Below are 19,432 nucleotides of genomic sequence, written 5' to 3' on the forward strand. Positions count from 1 at the left end.
GGTCTGAGTGTAGCATATATAAGCCCCAAGCTTTACCTCCAAGCAGGTATAAAACACAGTTGGGAGCTCAGTGAGATTTAAGGTGGGAAGGGCTTAGAACAATGGTCCTCAACCCTGGCTATACAGAGTCACCTCTAATACCTGGGAAGCTTTAAAAAATACTGATAGCCAGGTTCCATTGCCAGCCATTCTGTTTGTAGTGGTCTGGAGGGAGCTGAGAGAAAGAGAGAGAGAGAGAGACAGAGAGAGAGGGAGAGAGAGAGTGTGTGTGTGTGTGTGTGTGGTGTGTGTGTGTGTGTGTGTGTGTGCGCGCGCGCGCGCGCGCACGTACTCCCCAGATGATTCTAATGGTGGCCACAACTAACCTTAGAGGCTTTTATTGAAGGCAGGTGCTACAGTTCCCCGTCCCTCTGGACACCAGTCTAATCCAAACTTTCTTCTTGATTAGAAGTACTTCTGAGGGGGTGGAGCTCCTAGGTAACCAGCCCACACAGTGACTTGGCAAAACGAGTATTATAAATACTCTCAATGCCAATACACCAGCAACTTTAAGAGACTGCCCAAAGCCCTGAGCCACAGTCTGGGCATCATGCAGGCATTTGTGACAAATGCAGATCCTCAGGTCCAACCCACACCTACTGAGTTAGAATCTGCATTTCCCAATATCCACCAGCAATCTGTGCACACACTGCACTTGGAGAAGCCTTGGCCTAAAATACATTCATTGTCTTTATAAGAGACTTTGAGAAGTCCATCTTAAGAAAATAATATAAAATATAAGGGAAATCTAGAAGATTTTCTGCTCAAAGTTATTGATAAATATTGAACAACTGAAAGTGCTCAGTACAGAAGAATAGATAAGCAAGCTGTGACATTTCCATGTAATGGACTATGATGCAATCATGAAAACCACATGATTATGTAACAATATAGACAATACTTAGGATGCATGCTAAGTGAAACAAGTAGGACCCTAAACTGTAAGTTCAAGATAATCATTACTAGAGTACCAAACAGCGAACAACCTGCAGCTTTTCCAAATTATCTCTGATAAGAATGTGCCTTCTTAAAAGCGATCTCGGTTACAAACACAAGATTATACCAAAGTAGAACTTTTTTCAGCAACCAAATTAAACAAAGTTAGAGTGGTTTAAAAAAAATTTTTAATGGAATATTAAACCAGGTTTATCCCAGGTATAAAGATGCAGCAAAAGAAAGTAAATGCAAATATGAGTGGTGTGTGCATTGAAACACTTCTGCATAATGATTAGCACTCAAACATCAGAGCCGTGCCAATATATATTAAATATTCTGCTTAAAGTAAAAATATGTGGGAAGAAACTGCATGGCCCAGCCCTGCTCTAGATACTGTGGTGGAAGGTTATTAAGTGGTTTAGGTGATGTTCCAAAGTGGCCCTATTTGGCCATCATCCTAGCAAGCACAACAACTTCTTAAATTCTATCCTCATCCACTTTGCTCTGTTCCTTCTATTCATTTACATTCTTCCTTGAGGTATTCCAGTGGGAGATGAGGCTGGAGAGTTGGCTCCCATTGGTATTGACCCCATCCTGAGCTCTTTCAGGAGGAATAATGGACTTTATTCAAATCAGGTGGCTTAGCAAATTTATCCACCTAATTACACTAAATGCAGGAAGCACAAAAAAACTGCCCTGGGGCTTTGTATGGTTTTGGATGAAAGTCTCCAAGATCTGAATCAGAGGAAAGGCAGCCTTGGGTGTTGCCAAACTGGCATCTCTTAGGGAGGGAAACAAACAAACAAACAAACAAATCAATGAACATAGGGCAGCTGTTGAGCAGGAATTTTTATGTGTCCCCATAAAAAATGACTTGGAGACTTTAAGACATATGAGTCATCAGCTTAAGCAACCAATACTGCCTATAGCACCTCCAGGCACATCCACGGCATGGAGAAGGGGAAGGGCCGTGGAAACCCTCCACTGTCGGGCAAATGGTTTGAGGTGAGATCCTCAGCCTCCGCCTGATTTCTCTGTCTCAAGAACTCATATTTGGCCAGCATTGGCACCCCAGGCTCTAACTCATTCTTTGGAGGGTAGGTAAAATGTATTCTCTCCCACACGCTGGGAGCCAGGACCACCAATGTGACCCCTCCAAAATGTTGAAGCCTCTGCCTCTTTGAAAAAGAGGAGGCATTCCAAGCCATCTTTATAGGCTATGTGCAAGGGCCTAGATCCTGTGGGCACCCAGCAGCAGCCAGTCTTCCTGCCCACACACTATTGGGCCTTTGAATATTTTTTTTAAACTTCACTGTGTGCCCTTACTTTCCTAAGTTACACAATGAGGCTCCAATTTCATGCTAAACCTCATGCTTGTCACTTTCTTACTGATATTTATACTGTTATTGAACTAACGTAATATCCTTCGACAAAGGACTTTTGAGGCCATTCCCTCTGGCCCAAGGGCATGTCTGAGCTATGGGAAGCCTTGGTTCTCTGCACTTCTGTTTTTCCAGTAACTACCTGAGGAAGAATGAGACTCTACCAACCCATACTGAATTAGTATGATTTCATAATTTTTCTGCCACTCTTCCTGGCAGCTAAGGGGTTGGGGATCAAGATGCAATCTCTCCCATGAGCCATCTCCCACCCAACTCTGAAATCCTAGGACTCTAAATCACCAAGGCTCAGATTCAAGTTCAACTGGGAGGAAAAAAAACTACAACAAAAAACCAGGAAGGCTGTCCAAGACATGTTTTCTGACTCTAGCCATAGGACATCCTACTCTCTTCTCAAAGAAAACAAGCACACTGTGAGGAGGGGGAGGGTGCTATATAACCTTTCTTTCTAGCATGGAACAAGTTAAATGACCTGCATTCCAAGTGAGTATCTGTCCCCCACCCTACCCCCATCCTCCCTTTAAGCACAATCCTAGCTTTCTGCTTGATTAAGAACTAAAACTGAGACAATAGCATTCAAAGACTTAGGGCATTAAACATTTTTAAACATGGGGATTATAAGAAGGGACAAATGTACTCATATCCTGCTAACATTACCAACAACAGAAATATGAGTAGAAAACTCCCAAGCCAGTGGGATGAGAGGATATTCGGAGTCTACTTGTCCTGGACAAACTTGTTCATTTGCTCTCCAGGGTCGGAGACACACAGACCACCCACACACACCTTTACTACTGATGGGAAGGAAGTAGGCATAGTGACCTGTGGGAAGAGCATATGCCCCTTGCTTTCAAAGCCTTGTAGTAGGTTTTCTTTATTTGTAGCAGTTGATTGTTAATATTTATGTGTTGATCTGTCTGTGAGTAGGAAAGATGGTCTAAACTAGGAAGAAGATGAAAGATAATGGCTTTTCACCCTGTTTCTAACACTTGTGATGCTCACTGGCTGTTATGAATGAGGGTAGATAGGCAAAGCATTACAATAAAAGGAGCTAACATACGCGGTAACACCAGGTCCATCCCATGAACAGGGCTATCTGCCTGCCTGGTGACACTGAAAAGGAATCACTGATTCTTCTCTCCAGCAACCCAGATGAGTTCAAAACTCTTCCTTTGCAAAGAAAGGTCTAGTCATTGCACTAGCTTCGGTGCAATATTGTAGTTTTCCCTTCATCCCCAGTTGACTCTTAAACCAAGTGGAAAATCTTTGGACCCTACTGATTGCAAGAAACACAAAACTGGCACCAAAAAAGAAAAATCTTTAAAAAACAAATGAGATAAGAATCAGGAAGACAGATCCTGCTTTTTATGTTGTATTTTTTTACTTTTGCTAATTATAATACATTTCTCCAAACAAGCTGATAATTTCTGGCACTGAAGACACGATTGTGCTCTGATGAGTCAATCTATACAAACTTTCCATTTTGGGACGTTCAGAGAGTTGGTATCATCTTCTCTGAGAGAGAAAGGCAACGTTGGGTAGTTTAATAAACCTTAGTGTGGAAGTGTGTTTTGCAGAGGATGTAAGTGCATCTCCACAAGAACATTTGAAACTAAGGATGTGGGAAACAAGCCTGCCTGGTCAGTGCCTGCCCACTCTCATCAGCAGGAGGAAACTATGCCAAGCAAAGCAGGCAGAGGAGCGTTCTATCAGAAGGACAGCCAGGTGACCAAAGGTTGAGTACCTCCCATGGGCCAGGCACTGTGCTGGAAGCTTTTCATTACGTTGCCTCATTTCATCCCCAGAACAACACAATGATGTAGTCATTAGGCCATCCTATGAATGAGAAATGGAGGCTCAGAAAGTACAAATCATTAACATAGGTGCGACGCAGCTCTTTAGAAACTATGAGTTCTCTTTAAATAGAGAAAAACCACAGATGTTCTTAGCGTTATTGCAGTTACAGCAATGCTAACTGCCCATTTGTTTTCGTACCCCCAATTAGGGACATGCCCATCAGGGTCACTGTTGAAGCTCTAGGACCGAATACACTGCCTGACAATAGGAGGCACCCGATATGTAATGCCCAAATGAATATATAAATGGTAGAGACCATGTATTCATTTTACGAATATACCTGGACGCTATTAAGTATTCCGGCAAGAGGCCAAGGTCCTTGGGGACAGAAAGACATGAAAGGTCATGTCCTTTATCCCCTGTTTCTAGGCAGGGTGATACCTGAGCTACCTGAGCCATGTGAGATTTTCATCTCATGATGGAAAGGGTTGTACAGTCTTGTTTGAAAATGAGCATTGGGGAAAAGGAAAAGGAGCTCCAAAACTCCTAATTAGTCTGAAAGCAAATGTCAGAGGCAGGAAATGCAAACAGAAAAAAGCAGACTATAAACTCCTTTTCTTACCTCATGTTGCATTTTCAAAGAGGATTTTGTTCTGAGAAAAAGAATCAACTCAGGCTCAACGCACAAGAAGTGCAGAGGAAGAACAGTGGTGGGAAGAAAAATGATAGAGGGAGGAAGGTGGCCGTCCTTTTGTCAACTGGCTGGAGGCACTGATCCTGGGAATGGGCAGTTACAAGGAGGGAAAGTAGCAGCAGAGGAGGATTAAGAATTTTTTTTTTTTTTTTTTTTTTTTTTGAGATGGAGTCTCACTCTTTACCCCAGGCTGCAGTGCAGTGATGTGATCTCAGCTCACTACAACCTCCGCCTCCCGGATTCAAGCGATTCTCCTGCCTCAGCCTACCGAGTAGCTGGGATTGCAGGTGCCCATCACCATGCCCAGCTAGTTTTTGTATTTTTGGTAGAGTTGGAGTTTCACCATGTTGGCTAGGCTGGTCTTGAACTTCTGACCTCAAGTGATCCGCCACCTTGGCCTCCCAAAGTGCTAGGATTACAGTCTTGAGCCACCGCATCTGGTTGGGGATTAAGGATTTTTGAATGACAGAAGCTGCTTTCGCTCCACTGTCCACCCCACACTCCTTGATGAAAAATGCTTATGAAAACTCATAAATGTTACTCCTTGCACTGGAGAAAACTACTGACAGTCACAAGGATGGAAAGTGGTTTTGCATATCTGAGCATCCTAATCTACAGAAGGTCTAAATCCCCAGGATAACTTTTCCTTTGATTATATGCCACAATGATCTGAAATATAAATATAAAAATAAGCCTTCAAAAGAAAGAAATTGCCTTTTTCCATAATGACATTAGAGGAGCTGATAAGAGCATGAGCGGGTTTGAAATAAAGATATTTTAATGAAAAATGATTTTTAGTTTACCTTCAAAGGACTTAACGGAGCATAAATTTGATGATGATATTTGAATAGTAATGCACATTTAAGAACCCACCAACAAGGAGTAGTCATTGATTTGCCCAGTGTGCTCATCTGATCATCCTCTAACTGGGGTGCATGGACTTCAGGAGAAGGCCTTAGGTTGTAATGACTGTTACTGCCTTGCTCTCTTCTAAAAGAGTAGCCTCAACTCCTCCTGCCTTTTACGAGATGTTACACAACCTGTCTCAGGGTTTTCTAGAGAAAAAGAACCCTTCTAACCTGTCACTAGCAGCCTGGCATTAGGGTCTCAGCCAGCACAGGAAGGGAATATAAATGGCCTTTGCATTAAGAAGATCTGCTACCCCTGAAATGTTTGGCTCAAATGCTGACCAATAGGGACAGTCTGTGATGGGTGCTGGCCACATGGCCCAATCAGATATTAAATATTGTATGAATGTAAAAAGGGAAGCAGTTTGACTTCAAGCTACTGTCCTGAGCTAAGCCAGGTCCTTATTTTTGTAACTCAAGAAGATTGTAGCACAACCATCTAAGAAGCCCCAAGTGATTGTATCAATGATGAGGTGGCTTTCCAAGATTTCCTCATGTTCTAGTTTTTCTTGCAATAAATTCCCTATCATCAAAGACCATTCCATGCTCATCTCACACACCACAAAGGAAGCTGACCATAAATAGAACTAGTAGCCTCATTATTTGACACAAGCAAAGTCTATCTTTCCATTACTTATGCCATCTGAATTTAGAAAGATATGTTTTCTGTTTATATAAAAACTGTGAATTTTTTAAAGTCAGGAAGGCCATTTTAAACCTGGGAAAGCAAATAAGTTGCATTTTTCATCTCTTGTAACTTTTGCAGACACTGCTAATTGGATCAATGAACTCTATCAAAACAAACAAACAAACAAACAAACAGCAACAACAAGAAAACCCAGCTTTGGGCTCAGGATCTCCCTCAAGATGGTGTCCAAGCAGTGACTTGCCCCAGACAACAAATTGAGATCCACTTGCTGACTTCTTTGAAATAACTTAATCCAAGATGGCATTGAAACAAAAATAGAACTCTTCTAGATACTAAAAGACTTGGGTTCCAAATCAGTGTGGTGTCCCCCTCAACAATCTCATCTATTCACTCAACAGGCATAACAACATCTGCTTCAGCCCACTCTCCAAAGACTTGATATGTGTGAAAGGACTTTGTAAACAAAAATTCAACATACAAATAAAAGGTGTTATTATTAGTAAAGCTGAGGAAACAAATATCTGGAAATATTGAATACAGAATCTGGTCTCACACCCAGACATGTCTACTTCTTAGCCAAAGTTTAGTTCCCCTTTTCAAATACAAGAATACCTAATAATTCCCAAACCTAGGACTTCTATTTCTAGCAGTGTAGCAGACTATATATTTTGTTTGAAATAATTAAATGTTAGACGAAATATTAAAACAATCTTTTAAACATGCCTCTATGTTGACACAGAGAAAAATTAATAAAAACAAGGTTCCCAAAAATGAAGGGAGAGAAAAAACCTAGGGTGCAAGGACACAGAAAAGCCAGAGATCCACACTTGGCCCCGAGTGTCTGTGGGGAACTGCAGACCTTGAGCTTCCACTTTGATGTCTCCCTGGGGCATAAGACAAAGAAACAAAGTTTCAGGACTGCCTGTGGTGAAAAGCCTCACAGAAGATCCCTGAGTAAATCTTGCACCCTAAAGACTAAACTACCTGCTTAAGTAGGAAAAGGCCAGACGCCATGGCTCATGCCTGTAATCCCAGCACTTTGGGACGCTGGGGCAGGTGGATCACCTGAGGTCAGGAGTTCAAGACCAGCCTGGCCAACATGGTGAAACCCCATCTCTACTAAAAATACAAAAATTAGCCGGGTGTGGTGGCAAGCACCTGTAATCCTAGCTACTCAGGAGGCTGAGGTGGGATAATTGCTTGAACCCGGGAGGTGGAGGTGGAGGTTACAGTGGGCTGAGACGGTGCCATTGCACTCCAGCCTGGGTGACAGGGTGAGACTCCATCTGAAAAAATAAAAAAAAAAGTAAGTAGGAAAAGAAGTCTGCCCTTCAGAAGGAAACAGCAAGGACACCTGCCTGTCTCCATCTTTGTGCTATGTGGAGAGATTTTAGAACTACAAGCCAACTCTCACAGGTTTTTGCTATCCAATTCATGCTTCTTATATGGTCTCCAAAAAACCTTAAGTGGGGAGTTATTTTGAGTGGTCCTGGGGTAGTTAGTGCTGTCAGGCAATTGGCAAAATATCTCTCTAGAGGAATTCAACTTCAACCCGGACATCAAAGTATTTCCCAAAAATAAACTTCTAGGAAAAATTAAAAGCCCAGAGTAAGAAAACTGAAACACAAAGATTTAGGACATCATAAATGAGAACCTATAAGAAAAACTGGCTAATAACCAGTTTAGATAGTATAGTTACAAGGCATGAATATAAAATAACTATTTGCAATATGCTTGAAGAAATTTGAGAGAAGCTTAAAACTAAGGACATTATAAGCATTATATAAGAAGAAATTTGAAAGAAGCTTAAAACTAAGGACATTATAAGCATTATATAATCTTTTATAAGCATTATAAAAGAATAATAAAATAGATTTTTAAAAAGACCAAATGGAATTTCTATAAATGAAAAATATAGTAATTAAACTTTAAAACTCAGTAGACAGATTAAATAGCATGTAAAACAAACCTAAGTAGAGAATTAACAAATTGAAAGATAGATTCAAATTTTATCCAGAATTTAGTTAAAAATTTAAAAAGACATATGAAAAATAATGAAGGAAAGATTAAGTGACATGGATGATATGGTGAGAAGGTCTTAACAAATATCTAAGTGAAATTCTAAATTAGAGGAGGAAGTAATAAAGAAAATGGAGAAGAAGAAATATTCAGATAGATAATGGCAGAAGATATCTCAGGATATTGAAAGACACAAACTTGAGATTTATAAAGCCCAGTGAATCCCAAACAAGATACATTAAAGGAACTCCACACCTAGACACAGTACTAATAAAACTTTACAACACAAAAAAAGAAGCAAGTTATTAAAGACATGCAGAAAGGAAGAAAAGAATACCTACAAAGGAGCAGCAGTTTAAGACTCACAGATGACTTCAAAAGATCCAAAAAATCAAAGCTAGAAGCCAGTGAAACAATATCATCAAAGTTCAGAAAGAAAGAGTAACTGTCAAACTAGAACTCCATATTGAATAAGGCCATCTTCCAAGAATGAAGTCAAAGACAATTTAGGAAATTCAAAAACACAGAGCATATAGCACACACACACACACACACACACACACACACACACACACACACACCACACAAATCAAAGGAAATGTAAGGGATATGTTTTAGGCAGAAAGTGGTAAGGCTGATACACGAGAGAATGCTAAGCAAAGATACTGGCATATCTGTGGGTTAAAATATGCAGAGGTTGGTGGTTTGTTGGGAGGAAGGAGAAAGAATCAAGCTAGAATTAAAATACCAGATAACATTATCAAATAGGTTAGAACATATTATCGATCAGAGTTAAAGCATTTAATGTTCTTACATTGCTCAGAAGGAAGAAAAGGTATTGAGACTTTGTTAACTATGTGTGTTAAACTAGAGGTTTGATTGAACTTTCAAACTAAAAGAGGAAAATAATGAATTCAGACATAAAAACAGTATAAGAAAGGACAAAGAAGTATATAAAGAATATATGAATAAAGCTTTAAATATGTGAGTAATTACAAGAAATAGAATTGAAATTTGCTCCCTATTTAAAAATTTTTAAATACATAAAATACAGGGCACACACAAAAAAGAAAGAAAAATGAGACAAATATTAATGAATATAATTCTGTATCAATATTAATGTTTGATGGTCTTTATGGTAAGAAGCAATATTAGAGATAAAGATGATCATGACTTACACAGGTAGTAGAAGGTATAATAGGAAGTATTACAATTCTAAACTGTTTACACATCACTCCAAATATATGAATCAAAAACTGATGAAATTACAAATACCCTACAACTACAACATTTGCCATAATAGTGGAAAATTTTAATTCACATCTTTGCTATTGACAAATTAAGAATAAACAGAAAGCAGAAATATTAGATAGGACTTATAAGATCTGAACACCAAATTAACAATCTTGTTCTAATAGACATATAACAACTTTGTGTTCAACAATTTTAAAATTCATGTTCTTTTAAAGTCATATAGAATATTTATAAAAACTGACCTTATGCTAATTCTCAAAGCTAATCAAAGATCTAAGGACTGGTTATCTGTATAGATCTCTATCTGACCATAATGCAATTGAATTATAAACTATTTTGAAGATATAACAAGAAAAATATCTTATGTTTGGGATTTTTTTTAAAGCTCTACTAAACAACTATGGGTCACAGAAGAAAATAATGAAAAATTAGAAATATCCAGAATTAAAATTAATGAAAATAATATGTATTAAAACTTATAGAATATAGCTAATGCAACATTTAAAGGAAAATTTATAGCTAAATTGTTTTTGTTAGAAAAACAAGATTAGCATTATTGTGCTGCATTTAAATTAACAGTAAGTTTAAAAAGAACAGCAGAATACATTCAAAATTGAAAGAGAAAAATAATAAAGAAAATAATGAAAAGCAAAACAAACATATAGTAAAGAGGCTCAAAGCAAAAATATCAGTTCTTTGAAAAGACCAATGAAATAAATTGAAATGACTAAGTTCTAAAAACAAATAAAAATTACTAAAATATCTCAAGACAAAAATATTTTAAAATTCAAGAGTTTTATAACTCTAGGTAAACTGATTCTATATTTTGAAATCTAGGACCACATTTTCATGGACATATTTTCCAGACATCCCTCCAAAAAATAAATCAACTTACACAGACTCTTTACAAAGAATTAAAAATGAGGGGATATTTATTTTATGAAGCTTGTTAACTATGATATTCAAGTCTTATATATTTTCCAATTTATGTTTGATCTATCACTCACTGAAATGTATCTTTACATCTTTTTTGTTTGTTTGTTTGTTTGTTTGTTTGTTTGGTTTTGTTTTTGAGATGGGGTTTCGCTCTTGTTGCCCAGGCTGGAGTGCAGTGGCACGATCTTGGCACACCGCGACCTCCGCCTCCTGGCTTCAAGCGATTCTCCTGACTTAGCCTCTCAAGTAGCTCGGATTATAGGCACCTGCCAACATGCCTGGCTAATTTTTGCATTTTTAGTAGAAGTGGGGTTTCTCCATTTGGCCAGGCTGGTCTCAAACTCCTGACCTCAGGTGATCCGCCTGCCTTGGCTTCCCAAAGTGCTAGGATTACAGGCATGAGTCATCATGCCCAGCCTGAAATGTATATTTATATCTTAAACAATTTTCATGGATTTTATAGGTCTCGTATTTCTATTTTGTATGTCTGTCTTATTTTGGTAACAGTGATTCCAAAACCATACAAGTATGGTACAAGAAATGAGAATTACCAACCAATATTACTCAAAACATATTTACAAAAGTCTTAAACAGAATATTATCAACCAAATCTAGCATTGAGTAAAAGGGGGATACAACTTAGCCAAGGTACGTTAATTCCAGGAATTAAAGCAGGTTTAAAATTTTTTAAATTGATTACAATAAATGACCACATTAACACATCAAAGGGAAAGTATCACTTTTTTTGATGTACAAAATTCAAAGTTCATTCTTGCAAACTAGAAATGGAAGGAACCTGATAAAGAATATGTAGCAAAAAAGTCCTACTTATTGGTCAGGCATTTAAAGCATTCCCTTAAGATCAGTAACAAGACAAAAATGTTTGCTATCCCCACTTCTAGAACATTGCACAAGAAGCCCTAGCTAGAGAAGACAAGAGAACTCAATAAAAGGGTTAGGAATCGGAAACAAAAAAAATGAAACTGTACTTATTTGCAGGTGGTATGATTTTCTATGTAGAAAACTCAAAATAATTTATGGATAAGTAATTAGAATTACTAGGAGAGTTTTTCAAAATTTCTGCATTAATAAAATTAATATACCAAAGTCACCAGCATTTCTGGAAACCAGAAAACAATTAGCTAAGAAATGTAATTTAAAAAATAAAATGTATAATAGCAATAAGAATATAAAACACCTAAGAATTAGTCTAATAAATGATGTGCAAATCCTTTAAAGAGAAAAGGATAAAACCACTAAAAGACATTAAGATCTAAATAAATAGACAAATATACCATATGCTTAGAAAGGAAGATATCATTTCTCCCCAAAGTGAGCCCTAGATTTACTAAAATCCCAATCAAAATCTCAGTAAGGGTTTTCATGGAAATTGACAAGCTGGGTCTCAAGGCTGAGAATAGCTAAGACACTTCTGAAGAAAAGCAATGGGAGAGATGTGGTAGACAATCCTCTGCTTCTGGTTATGCAAGGATCACATTCCCCTGCACCCTTGAAATCAGGTGTGGTCATGGGAGTAGCTCTGCTAATGAAATGTAAACATAACTGACGTGTTACTTCTGGGAGAAAGCATTACAAGTTGATAAGTGATTCTCCGTGCTCTCTTCTCTCGTGTGGAAGAACATATTGAGATAGTAACAGAGCCTCTGTTTGCCTGGGACCCTGAGTGACCACAACTGTATGTGTAGCATGAGCAAGAAACAAGCCCTTTGAGTTTTTTTTTTTTAATTATTATTATTATACTTTAAGTTTTAGGGTACATGTGCACAATGTGCAGGTTTGTTACGTGTGTATACATGTGCCATGTTGGTGTGCTGCACCCATTAACTCGTCATTTAGCATCAGGTATATCTCCTAATGCTATCCCTCCCCCCTCCCCCCACCCCACAGCAGTCCCCGGAATGTGATGTTCCCCTTCCTGTGTCCATGTGTTCTCATTGTTCAATTCCCACCTATGAGTGAGAACATGCGGTGTTTGGTTTTTTGTCCTTGCGATAGTTTACTGAGAATGATGGTTTCCAGTTTCATCCATGTCCCTACAAAGGACATGAACTCATCATTTTTTTATGGCTGCATAGTATTCCACAGTGTATATGTGCCACATTTTCTTAATCCAGTCTATCGTTGTTGGACATTTGGGTTGGTTCCAAGTCTTTGCTATTGTGAATAGTGCCACAATAAACATACGTGTACATGTGTCTTGATAGCAGCATGATTTATAATCCTTTGGGTATATACCCAGTAATGGGATGGCGGGTCAAATGGTATTTCTAGTTCTAGATCCCTGAGGAATCGCCACACTGACTTCCACAATGGTTTAACTAGTTTACAGTCCCACCAACAGTGTAAAAGTGTTTCTATTTCTCCACATCCTCTCCAGCACCTGTTGTTTCCTGACTTTTTAATGATGGCCATTCTAACTGGTGTGAGATGGTATCTCATTGTGGTTTTGATTTGCATTTTTCTGATGGCCAGTGATGATGAGCATTTTTTCATGTGTTTTTTTGGCTGCATAAATGTCTTCTTTTGAGAAGTGTCTGTTCATGTCCTTCACCCACTTTTTGATGGGGTTGTTTGTTTTTTTCTTGTAAACTTGTTTGAGTTCATTGTAGATTCTGGATATCAGCCCTTTGTCAGATGAGTAGCTTGCGAAAATTTTCTCCCAGTTTGTAGGTCGCCTTTGAGTTTTAAGCCACTGAGATTTGTACCCAAAGACAGCCCAACCTATCCTAACCTATCCGTGGAGATTTGTCTTATTTAAACCTTATTATAAAATGTATTATGTCAAGACATATTATAAAGGTATAATGATTAGGACACTGCAGCATTAGTATAGGAATAAGCAAATAGACCCATGAATCAGAATTTTAAAAGCCAAGAAAAAGACCCATCCTTACATGAACATGAAATACGGCAGGGGTCATGATATGTTGTAGGTCAGTGAATATCAATAAATGGTGCTGGTATCCATATGGAAAAAAAAATTGGACTGCTACTATACCCATAAATCAATTCTGGATTATAAAGTTAAAGGATAAAGCAAAACCATAGGGCTGTTAGAAGATAATAGTCTTGGGATTGAAAGACATGTGTTTAAAAAGATATAAAAAATACTAATCACAAAGCAAAGGACTGATAAAACTGACTTTAACATTGAGAACTTGGTTCACCCAAATACAGAATAAGTCCTAGATTGGATACTTGTTTGACCAAAGCTCTAAAGGACTGCTGGTCAGCTGGGAAAATTTGAAGATGGTTTACCTATATGGTGAGAGGAAATCTACTCAAATGAAAACTTGGAGGTTGGTGACTGAAAATTAGTTTGGATTACATATACAGGTGACCCTTGAATAATGTGGGGGATAGGGGCACCAACACCCCATGCAGTTGAAAATCTGAGTATAACTTTCGACTCCCCCCAAAATTTTACTACTAGCCTACTGTTGACCAGAAGGCTTGCTAATAACATAAATGGTCAATTAACCCATATTTTGTATAGGTTGGTGCAAAAGTAATTGCAGTTTTTGCCATTAAAATTAATACCACTATTTTTTTGTTTGTTTTTGTTTTTTTGAGATGGAGTCTCACTCTGCCATCCAGGTTGGAGTGCAGTGGTGTGATCTCAGCTCACTGCAATCTCTGCCTCATGGGTTCAAACGATTGTCCTGCCTCAGCCTCCTAACTGGGATTACAGGTGTACACCACAGCACCCGGCTAATTCTTGCATTTTTAGTAGAGATGGGGTTTCACTATGTTGGCCAGGCTGGTCTCAAACTCCTGACTTCAGGTGATGTGCCTGCCTCAGCCTCCCAAAGTGCTGGGATTACAGGCGTGAGCCAGGGTGCCCAGTGTGCCATTACTTTTAATGTCAAAAACCACAACTTATTTTGCACTAACCTAATATTTCAGAAAATGTATAAGGTTTTCACATCTGCTGGTGCAGCTGCAGTGACAGCTTCACAAATGATTTTTTTCTTTCTTTTTTTTTTTTTTTTTTTTACAATGGTCCTTAGGCTCAATTCATTCATCTTGAAATGGTGGGCAACCACAGTTACAGACCTCAATCTATAGTACATACTCAGTACAATTCGACTTTTCCTTGTAATGTCATGACTTTTCTCCGCTTCTTGGGAGCACTTCCAGCATCACTAGTGACACTTCGTAAGTCCCATGGTGTTATTCAAGGCTTACAACATTGCACCAAACACAATGGGAAATATGCGAGAACTGTGAGAAATCACTTTCACTGTGGCCTGCCGCCAATTTCGTGGAGACATAAACTGCCCACGTGAAGGTGATCAGCGCCACATGGTGTTTTAAATAGATATTCAAAACAATTGAGCTCACCACAATAGCAATGGGAGGTGGCTATAAAATTACCACAGTAGCACAGCGCGTTCTACAGTTAATCTTATGCAGTTGTGATTTAATACTGCAGCTTCAAGTTTATTGACTGCGAATAATGCCACATACCACCTATGTTTGTATGTGTAATGTCTGATAAATTTTAACTTTTCATAATAGATTTGTGTATATTTTATGATAGTAAATGATATATGTAGATGTAGTATCTACATATATTTTATGCATTCATGACATAGCTTTAAAAATTTTTTTTTTTAGATTTCTAGGTTTTGTGGTTCCTCTATGAGTTTTTTCAAATTTTCACAAATCCCCCCAAAATTTTCAATATATTCATTGAAAAATAATCCACATATAAGCGCACCCTCACAGTTCAAACCTGTGTTGTTCAAGGGTCAATTGTACATACATACACATACATGTATGAAATTCAGAATATGAAATCCTGCATAAGATGCTAATTCTGGTGACTTCAGGGCAGTAGGAATGTAAAGTTCTTTTTAAAAAAGTTTGCTTCTCTGTATATTTTAACTTTCTACAATGTGTATGTACTCTTTCTTTAATAAAGATTATAAAATAAATGAATAAATACATGAAAGAAACATAAATAAATAATAAATACACAAACATCTCCCTTTTTCATGGAAAGCAAAAAAAATGAAAATGTAAAAGACAAGAAAGGAAAGGGAGATATTTGCCACAAATATGACCAACGAAGAACTAATATCCATAATACTTTTAAAAGCCTAATAATTAATGAGAAAAAAAGTGATAACCTAATTGAAAAAAATGGGCAAAAGGCATGAACAGGTATGTTATGTAAGAGAAAAGCTAATGTCCATTAAACTAATGAATGATCTAGCTCGGTTGTCATCAGGAAAACACATATCACAACTACCAGGAGCTACCAATACATCTTCCAGACAAGCAAAAACTAAATTCTGACCATGTTAAGTGCCAACAAGACTGTGGGGCAATGGGAATTTTCATAACTTGCTGGTGAGAGTGTAAAAACAGTTTGTCATTAGTTATTAAAGCTGAAGATAAGCAAATGACCCAAAAATTTTATTGCAAGGAATTTATCTGAGAGTTATATTTGGAAGAAGTACAAAAAGAATTCATGCTGACACTTTATAATAGGTCCAAACTAGAGATGATTCAAATGTCCATGAGCATTAGAATGAGTTTTTTAAAATTGAGGTATAGTCATGGCTTAGAATGGCAGATAAAAATGAAAGTGAATAAACTCAGCCTGGGCGTGGTGGCTCACACCTACAATCCCAGCACTTTAGGAGGCCAAGGTGGGCGGATCACTTTAAGGTGAGGAGTTTGAGACCAGCCTGGCCAACATGGTGAAACCTCGTCTTTACTAAAAATACAAACATTAGCCAGGCGTGGTGGTGGCCACCTGTAATTCCAGCTACTCAGGAAGCTCAGGCAGGAGAATAGCTTGAACCCAGGAGGTGGAGGTTGCAGGTTGCAGTGACCTGAGATTGTACCACTGAACTCCAGTCTGAGTGATAGAGCAAAATTCTGTCTCAAAAAAAAAAAAAAAAAAAAGAAGGAAACAAAAGAAAATGAATAAATGCCTGCTACATACATCAATAAATAGAAGAATCTCAACAATAATGAGCAAAAGTAGCAAATCACAAAACATATGCTGTGTGACTCCCTTTATGTAAAGTTCAAAAACAGGAAAAACTAAGCAATAATTTGCTTAGGAATGTATACATGTGTATGTGTGTGCATGTAAAACTATCTAGAAAAGCAAAGAAATAATTTTGAAAATCTCAAGATAATGGCCACAGTAAGAGAGAGAAGGATCAGCCACCAGGAGGGTAATGTAGGATTTCTAAGGGTATAGTTAAATTCAACCTCTTAAACCAAGTGCTGGGTACATGAAGATCTGTTTTTTATTATTACTTAATATTTATTAATATTATTATTTAATAGTAAATATAATATTTAAGCCAATGATTATTTTTCTATATGATTTTGTACATACATTTCACTGTTAACCAATTATCCCTGTTAAACAACTGTAGTGTGACAAGAAAATTATACAGTGCAGAGAAAATGCAGAAAGAGCTAGTGACGCACTGTTTGCTCTATAACAGGAGTTATGCAGCTATTCATTTGGTCGTCAGGCAAGTCAGACCATTTTATAAAGGTACAAATTGAACTCCTTCAGCCCTTTTTTCATTGTCAAAGCTTAATTGTAAAATTCCATAATCACAGGGCATACGCTATGCATGCCAGGGCTATGCATGTCAACTGCAGCAACACACTAATGACCATAAAGTATTGAATTTGGTTTTTGGAGATGCTATTATAATTAGGGAGGGTTTACATAGCATTTTTTTGTGACAACTGTGATTCAGCTAACCAGAAAAACAGAAGCCGTGTTCCTCAAGAAAAAAACAACAAAGGAAACCTACCCAAACATCACCTCATTATTCAAGTGCAATGAACTCCAACTAATACTTAATTACAAGAGGCGTTTGGAGGCTCAGAGTAGAATAAGACATGGCATTCTCCGGAGGCACTTGATTGATTTCTCAGATTACAAAATTCAAGCCACTGAGAATTCTGAAAACATCGATTTAGCAAGAGAGAGCCCAGGGAGCATTCAAGGCTTGTAATGGGAATAAATTCAGAATAAATGAAACTGGCCGGGTTACCTGTTACAGGTCTTACACTAGAATGTATTTCAAACTTCATTGCTATTTTATTTTTCTAATGCAGCTATTTCTTAAGGGTGAAAAGACAGATTTCATTCCCTTTTTTTCCTGTTCATTACAACACACACCTGAGACTGGCCATTTGTCACGATGGTCAGCATGATTCGCACAGGCTCAGAAAAATGCTAAGCCAGGACTTGGATTATTTATTTTCCTTGAGAATTATTAGCAATGAAACATGCCCCACAAACATTAAAATGAAATAAAATACTTTTGTTACAAAGTTTTTGAGGAGGAAAATAGCTGCATGAATCATCAGTTGGAGATCTCTTCACTGACTACAACATCTTAACCTAAGTATTAGGTTGGTGCAAAAGTAATTGTGGTTTTGCCATTAAAATTGCAAAATCTGCAATAACTTTTGCACCAACCTAAATATAAGATAGGTAGATGTGGATGCAAAGTAACATCTAGTGCCGAGGTTTGAATCTTAGCTTCACTACTTGCTGTGTGACCTCAAGCAAGATACTTAACTCTCTGCTTCTCACCTGCAAATGGGATCAATACGAATATCCATCTCATAGGGTTTTCCTAAGGATTAAGTAAAACAGCCCTAGTAGAACATTTGGTGCATGCCTAGCATCCAGTAAGTGCTCAATAAATGCTAGGTGTATTTTGGAACTGTAGTTAGCAGAAAGCCTCTACGCTTAGTTTACTACACTTAACAGGAGACTGGACTTTTTTTCTGCATTTCTTCTATCATGAATGGCAAACTTAAATTTTATACTCTTGTCCACACCATTTGGCCTACTGCCCAAGAAATCTGAACACTCCCTGCATTCACAAACAGACATGTGGGCCAGAAATAGTTTAAATTAAACATAACTGTTCCACTCCCACTGTGATTTCTAACATGACAAAGGAGAACAAACATCAGAAAAATCAAGAACAATGTCAGCCACCTGTCAGCTTTAGAAGAGACAAAAATATAGGACTAGAAGAATTACCCCCCAGGGCACTAAGAGACTCTCCCCAGTGTGATCAAAAGTTACTTCCAGGAGTCTTTGCAACACGTGAACAACAGGAAAGCTACCAGAAGCCTGACAACAGGAAAATATCCTGATTTGTTAAAATACACATACATATACATTTAAAGGAAAACTTGGAATTCCAGAAGGTAAAGACCAAAGCTTTTGATATAGGTCCCTGGCAATAGTCACAGAATGGAATGTGTGATCTAACAGGCCTTACCACTTTAGCTAAGACAGAAAGCAGAGGGGGGCAGTCCTGCAAGCCACAAGCCATCAGTCTGAGAAAACGAGATAAAGGGAGTGAGCACACCTACAATTTGGTCCTCAGTATACACAGCCAGTTACTCTCTTAGAAGGATCCCTTCTTACCAGACTGGAATTTCTTAAGAACAGATGTTGTCTTTTTCACCTTGTGATCCTCATAACTTAATTTTGTGCCTGGCACCCAGGAAGCAATCAATAAATATCTGTTGGGTGAATGAATGAGATGCAAAGAAACCTACTGAAGGTCATGGCTGACGGGTGATAGATACAAGACTTGAAATTACATTCATTCATGCATTCATTCATTCAAACAGGCAGGCACTACGCCAGGCAGACCCATGCTCTTTCTATCTCTGCACCCAGTGTGTGTTGATATAGTAAGGTGTTTGCCAAGGCCACAGTTTAGAAGCATAACAGGCTGAGCAGCAGAGAGCTATTTTGGAT

General features: G+C 38.0%; 1 protein-coding gene across 10 annotated transcripts in view; it reads right to left on the reverse strand.

Moving 5' to 3' along the window:
- The window catches only part of PLPP4 (phospholipid phosphatase 4), a 154,178-nt gene that overhangs the window by 21,421 nt on the left and 113,325 nt on the right, over positions 1-19,432 (reverse strand). The gene's annotated exons all lie outside the window — the stretch shown is intronic.

This window comes from Hylobates moloch, unplaced genomic scaffold (genome assembly GCF_009828535.3).
Source record: "Hylobates moloch isolate HMO894 unplaced genomic scaffold, HMol_V3 SCAFFOLD_3, whole genome shotgun sequence".
In the NCBI taxonomy this organism is placed as follows: domain Eukaryota; kingdom Metazoa; phylum Chordata; class Mammalia; order Primates; family Hylobatidae; genus Hylobates; species Hylobates moloch.